Source organism: Oenanthe melanoleuca, chromosome 12, assembly GCF_029582105.1.
Source record: "Oenanthe melanoleuca isolate GR-GAL-2019-014 chromosome 12, OMel1.0, whole genome shotgun sequence".
NCBI classification, from domain to species: Eukaryota; Metazoa; Chordata; class Aves; order Passeriformes; family Muscicapidae; genus Oenanthe; species Oenanthe melanoleuca.
In genome coordinates, this window is record NC_079346.1 from 13596883 (window position 1) to 13602935 (window position 6053).

The following is a 6053-nucleotide window of genomic DNA, read 5'->3' on the forward strand; positions in this document are numbered from 1 at the left end:
TCAGTGCGCAGTGGTCAGTGGGCAGTGGTCCGTGGGCAGTGGTCCGTGGGCAGTGGTCAGTGCGCAGTGAGCACCGGCAGTGTGCGCAGGGGGCGGGCAGCGGGCGGGCGCTGCTGTGCCGCCGGCCGCCGGCAGAGGGCGGTGTGGTCCCGGCGCCGGCCCTGCCGCTCCGCCCCCCGCGCTCGGTGCCGCTGCCCGCGCTCCCCGGCCGGGACAAAGTCACGGGACGGCGATGTCCCGCGTGGGTGGTGTGGGGTCACCAACGCCGTGCCCGTGCCTCCAGCTGGTGGGAACCGGGAGCGGCTGGCCGGCGGCGGGGGTGGCGGGGGCCGGCGCTGACCTTGCCGGCGGCAGAGCGGGAGCGGGCAGCGCTCTAGGCAGAACCGGCGGAGCTGGAGCAGCCGCCCCTTGCCTGGCACCCATGGCCTGACTTTCCCAGGGACAGCTGTAGTGCAGGGAGGGCAGCTGGGGGCCTGTATCCCCATCCCCACCCTGCTATGGTGTCACCGTTGTGTCATCATTGTGCCACGATGGCCGCTGGTGATGGCACTCCCCGTACCCATCCCAGTCCTCATCTGTGCTTCCTGCAGCCCCCCGAGGGCTGGCCTCAGGTATTCCCCTGGCATCTGGTGGGACTGGGGTGGCTCTCCAGCAGGGGAGCTCTGGGAAGACTGCCAGGGAGATTTCTGTGAAGCACCGAGCTCTACTGGTGGGAAAAGGTTTCAGGGAATTGGGCTATGGGGAAAACATGTGAGGTGGCTAGGCAAGGCCATGGCACGTGCCCTGGGCTTGTGCTGGCCTCCTGCCATCAACCAGCTAGCCCCAGCCAGCCTGCAGCCCCAGGGACTGGCCCAGCCCCATGGCAAACAGAATTTTGGGCGAGCTGACCCTTGGACTGGGCAAGGAGGGATGACCCCACATGCAGGGCCAGTGGTCTCAGTGCCACCCTGGCTGTGCCTCACTCCCGTTGCAGACAGCCCCTCTGCCAGCACGGTGAGTGCTTGTCCTGGTTTCTGTTTGCTGCTCCCGGCTCAGCCCCCGGGCTCACTGCTGGCTGTGGGGCAGGCGGGGCAGTGCCATTAGCCCCCGGCAGCACCAGGCAGCACGGTGGGGCCGGCTCTGCGCTGCGGCAGAGGTCCCAGGCCAGGAGCTGGGGTGCCGGGGGCAGGCTGCACGCCGGCAGTGGCAGGAGCCGGCCGGGGCTGTTTTCCTCTCTGTTTGCTCGGCCCTGGGGACGGCCAGCGATGCGGATCAAGGCCGGCGTCCTTCAGGCAGCCAATTGTTGTCCAGCTCAGAGGGGAGGGAGAGGGGCAGCTGCCCCAGGGCTTTCCCAACCCTGCAGAGGGCCACCATGCCAGCACTGCCCAGCCTGAAACAGCCCCAGGTTTAGACCACCCAAACACAAGGCTGGGTGGTGCCAGCAGGGACCCAGGGGTGCTTGCCGAGACCCAGCACCCAGCGCTCCCCAGCTGCCCCCTGGCTCCCCTGGCTGAGGCAGGCACCCACACCCACCACGGGGGCAGCTCAGGAGCCCCGTGCTGCGGGACATGGCAGCCTCAGTCCTGAGTGCCAGCATGTCCTTTTGTGCTTCTCTCACTGAATCCTTTTCCCTGATGGGCCATGAAAGGGCCTTTATCCCCTCTCCTCCTCATGGCTGGATCACACCCGACTGGAGCCTGTGGTGGACTGCCTAGCCCCGGGACTGACAGTCACCCCAGCCAATGAGGGGGTTCAGGACAGCCCTACGGCTGCCTCTGTAGGGAGCTGGAGCACGCTGCCCTTCGCTGGGACTGCAGGGACCATATCTGCTCCTTTCAGCTCTGGACTGACCACAGCACCCTGGGGAAGGAGGGACACGGCTGTGGCCACGTCTCCATTTTTGGCCCAGTTATAAATATCTCTAAACAAGGATGCTACAGTTGCCTGGGCTGAAAGGTGTCCCTAGTCCTCCCCTGCTCCCCGGTCCCCAGCTCCCCAACCATCTGCCACCCTGCTACCCAGGCCCTGGGCAGGATGCCTGGCATCCCCTGGGGGCCTCCCAGCCGGCTTCACACTCCCTGACAGCTTGCAGGGAGCTTGGAGATGAACAGGAGAGCCCCTCCCCAACGACTGGAGACCCCCAAACACTGCCCACATTTCCTTTCACTGCCCCATGCTGCACTGCTGGCACCTCTTGTGCTTCCTCAGGGTTTCTGGCTGCTGCCTGAGCTCCCTCCCTGTCCTCAAGAAGCCTGGGTGGTTGCAGTGTGGAATGCTCCCTGTGGTATGGAAGACCCTGAGGCTTGGGGAGCTGATGGAAGGCAGCTCCCAGCCTGGAGAGACTCATGCCCTGGAGTGCTGGGGACCCTCTGCAGAGTCGAGCCACATCTCCACCCTGAGGGATAATAATAATAATGCCAGATCATCCCTCCAACAGCTGATGGACACAACGTCACTTTGCCTACCCAAGAGAAAATACTGCTGGCCACATGTCTGGCTTTCCAGTGGGATGTGGGGAGCAACAGAGCCCAGCAATTTGGGACACTGGGGGAACAAGCCAAGACTCAGGGGAGCTGGGCACTGGGTGCTGGATGTTTCAGGAGCATCATGGCTGCTTGGGTTTGTTTGGCTTGAAAGGCATTTGAGTTGCATTTAAAGGCATTAAAGTCCTTGCTAAGTCCTTGCTTAATTACCTTAACAGAATTTAAGCCTCTCTTGCAGGACAGTCAGCCCACAGAAACAAAGCCTCTAGCCCTGGTGGGGCTGTGCTGCCAGTGGGGATGGTGGGGACATGACTGTCCTGCGTGGGTGGCAGGGATAAGCAGGCTGTCAGCAGCTGCCAGCACCTCTGGAGGGACCTGAAAGACAGACTTCCTATTCCAACAGGAACAGTTTATTCCCACATCTTATGGCTCAGGGCATCCTCCTGTCCTCAAGTGCTCCCAAGCAGCCATGGTGCATGATGGATTGGAGCTGGGGGAGCCTGTGTAGGTCCCCCAAACCCTTCATTGGTGCAGGGAGAAGCATTGGGGTTACCCCGGGGCTCGTCCTCCAGTCCTTGGTCCCCAGATTGTGGCTTGGCAGGAAGGTGATTGAGCACAGAGATAACTCACCCTTCAGGTCTGCTGAGCAGCGCTTTGCTTCTGGCTTCTGTAAAGTTAATTGGTTTCGAGGTTCCAGGAACAAGCGAAGGAGAAAAACCCACTCTCCAACGTGCGGGATCATTGAATGCTCTCTGGTGAGTTATAATTGCAAATCATGTTTTGAAATCACATTAACCAATTAGCCCGTGTTGTTGTTGTGCCCTGCCACATGACAGCATGTGCCGCGAGGGAGGCGCGGTCAAGGGCGAGCGAGGGGCCACCAGCTGCTCCCCACCACCGCTGTGCCCAGGCACACGCTGCCAGCGCCAGGGCGCTCCTGTGGAGGGAGAGCTGCGGGGAGGAAGGCGCCAGCCTGGACATGGCTTCGGGCAGGTGCCGCTCGGGAGCCCACCATGCTGCTGGCCACAGGCATCCCTGTCCTCTTACCATCAGCATTCCTTCTGTGCCTCACTCGCCTCATGGTTATGGGGTCAAGTGGACAGTGGGGGTCTTGGAGCCCCTGTGTGTGCTGGAGCTGTGTCTGTGGAGTGCCCAGTGATGGGGACCAGAGGCACGCACTGGAATGTTCCTGGAAAGGGCAATCTCTGGGAGACTTCTTGCTTGAGAGGTCACTGTGGTGGCGGGGGGAGCAGTGCTTGGGCTGCAAATCTCACCATTATCTCTGCCGTATCTTCCTGCCATCTGGGCTCTGGGAACAGCGGGCAGTGGCAGGCAGCAGGCAGCGGGCTCAGGAAGCCGAGCGTGACAAGGAGAGCGTGTCCTGGCCATACATAGCACCCAGTGCTTTGTGCCTGGGTCCTGGGCTGGCCTTGTCCGTGCTGCCACACTGGAGGCTGAGGGGTTTTATGGCCTTGTCTGTGCTTCTGAGGCCAAGGGGTTTCACTTTAATCTTTAATCTTGAAGCATTGCTGTAGGATAAGAAATAGGGCAGCTTTGGGCTGGGGGAAATGGTGAGAAGGCCAACCCCACAGAGGTGTGCTGAGGGCAAGGGCTCTGGCACTGCACTCAGCTCCCTGCCATTGGTGAGGCAGGATGCTGCTGTAGAGATGAGCCACGCTGTGCTGTGCTCCCCTGAAGGCTCCTCACATACGGGAATCCGGCGTCAAACTTTCCAGCCAGCTGGAGAAAACCACACGACTGCAATTTTGCAATCCACTGGAGCCCTGACACCACCAGAGCCATTGATGAGACTGGCCAGAGCTGCACTGGGGAAGCACTGTTGACCAGAGGGCTCAGGGAGCTGAGAGCAGGGTCTTAGCCTACACCTCTCATGGCTCGTCTCTGTGTTGCCAGCCTGGCTGCAGGAGCCTGCAGCTACTGTGTGCCAGCTGAGGGACTCTGGGGCAGGCTTTGGGAGGTTTTGGGGACATCTTCGCTCTCTTTTCCTTCTCTCCTCACAGCTTTGATTTTCTGCAAATCTTCAGCTTGACATGGTGGAGTCCATGTCCTCTGCTCACCTGGAAAATGCACCAGAGAGGGATGTCACATGCTGGACAAGGAAGGGGACAGTAAAAAGCAGATATGGCTGCATTTGTGCCAGTAGCAGGGGAAGGGCATTTGGAGGCTGGGAAGGAGCAGACAGTCTCCAAATCACTTCCCACAGGTCCTCCAGTGTGCTACCCCACAGCAGTCGCTGCACCCTGTGCCACGGGACCACACTGGCTGTCCCCGTGCCCAGCACCTGTGCTGTGTTTGCTTACAGGGCGGGAGCTCTTGCTGCCTTTTACAGCCCCGCTGAGCTGCTTTACCGCCCATCCCTGGACGTCTCTCCTCAGGTGCCACGTGGCTGCACCCGCCATCACCAGCCACCAGAGCAGGGAAAGGGTTAAGCTGATGGCTTGAGGCCAGCCATGCCCATCCTCTGGGTGCCTCTGGCTCCCCCTTCACACTGCCAAACCTGGCTGCCTCCAGTCCCCCGGCGTGCCAGCCAGCGCTGGTTCAGCACTTACGCACGCTGCTGTTATTAGAAATTAGTTAATGGATGTGTGTCTCCAGCCAAAGGAGAGCGGCAGTAACAGGAGCCGTGGGATTGCCGGGAGCGTGAGGGCAGAGCTGCCACTGAATATTTAACATCCCTCGATGTCCAGGCGATAGGGTGCCTCTTCTCCCGATGGCGACGCTCACTGCTGGCTGGCAAAGCCCTTTCCATCCCAGGCTGCCCGAGGCTTCGCAAGGATTTATGAAAGATATGCATAACACAAATAAAACCTTCCAGCAGCAGGCAGAGCCGTTCTGTCAATGCACAGCAGCTGGGCAGGGTTTGCAGCTCAGCATGGGAGGTGGGTGGACTCCCAAGAGTGGACCCCCAAAATTTTCCTCTTGAGTAAAATCTGGGTAGGACAGAGGAGCAGGAGATAGTTTAGGGGTGACAGATATCGTAAAGGGACAGGGAATCTTTGGGGATACAGCTGGTGAGTCACCAGAGCTCATGGCTCTCCCTAAAGCATGTGGGATGCACTCGGGAGAAATTTCCTCTTTGGGAAACTTTTATGGGGATTTGTGTCTTCATGAGAATAGACATCTTTCAGCTCAAGTGGGGAGGTCTGATGGAGACTGGAGGAGGAGGCTGGCCCGTCCCTGTTACTCTGGGTCTTTTGGGATGATTCCACATGGATTGTGTGCTGAAATGCTGGGGCAATACTGTGAGGCACTATGAGCCGGGCAGCCAGCTGGGCTGGCTGAACGTGGGAGCAGCCTGAGCTTCCCAGGCCGGAGTGCTGCTGGGTGACCTGTCCGTGCCTAAGAGGGGGGAAAACGCTGTGCCCACACTCAGCACATCCTGGATTTAGCCCTTCACATAGATCGGAGTGACTGCCCCAGCCCTGCTGCTTTGGAAGCGGCCACTGGCCTCCGGCAGGAGCCTCAGCTGCTGTAGATAGGGTGAGGTGTCAGTACCTGGCAGCACAGGGATGCCCTGTGTAGCGGTCATGCCTAGAGGGGCACAGATACTGGTGCAGATACATGTGCGGT

At 60.2% G+C, this 6053-nt stretch overlaps 1 long non-coding RNA gene across 1 annotated transcript; it reads left to right on the forward strand.

Moving 5' to 3' along the window:
• The first annotated feature begins 946 nt into the window (after window positions 1-946).
• LOC130258270 (uncharacterized) lies at window positions 947-5300 on the forward strand. Its single transcript, XR_008841459.1, has 3 exons — window positions 947-993; window positions 3100-3217; window positions 4484-5300. It is a non-coding gene; the product is annotated as an uncharacterized LOC130258270 (long non-coding RNA).
• Window positions 5301-6053: the final 753 nt, after the last annotated feature.